The sequence below is a fragment of the Octopus bimaculoides genome, chromosome 3 (assembly GCF_001194135.2).
Source record: "Octopus bimaculoides isolate UCB-OBI-ISO-001 chromosome 3, ASM119413v2, whole genome shotgun sequence".
NCBI lineage: Eukaryota > Metazoa > Mollusca > Cephalopoda > Octopoda > Octopodidae > Octopus > Octopus bimaculoides.
Genome location: NC_068983.1, coordinates 128,673,599 through 128,674,118, shown reverse-complemented (window position 1 = coordinate 128,674,118; position 520 = coordinate 128,673,599).

The window sequence follows — 520 nt, the reverse complement described above, 5'->3', positions numbered from 1 at the left end:
TATATATATAGATATATATGGTACAAGATAGTGCTAGCGTTGCTACAAATAAGAGTCCAGAAATGATCAAATAAACCAGTGATATTGTGGATTATTTGAGAATTTTTCGACTCTTATCTCAATGCTGGTACAGTCTTGTACCTTTCATTATGAATTTATATATTTACCTTTTGTGTTTTCATACTCGATAGCCACTTATATTAATAATATGTTTATGTAGATATAATTATACACTTTTGTCGTTTGAATTTGGCACTAGTCTTTCAAGTATTTTAACATACATGGCAAAGCAGCGAGCAAATCGACTCCAGGACTTATTCGCTGGAAGCCTAGTACTTATTGTATCGGTCTCTTTTGCCGAACCGCTATGTTACGGGGACGTAAACACACCACCATCGTTTGTCAAGCGATATTGGGGGAACAAACACAGACACACAAACACACACGCACACACACACACACACGCGCACACATATATACCAAATCCACTCACGAGGCTTTTGTCAGCCCGACGCTATAG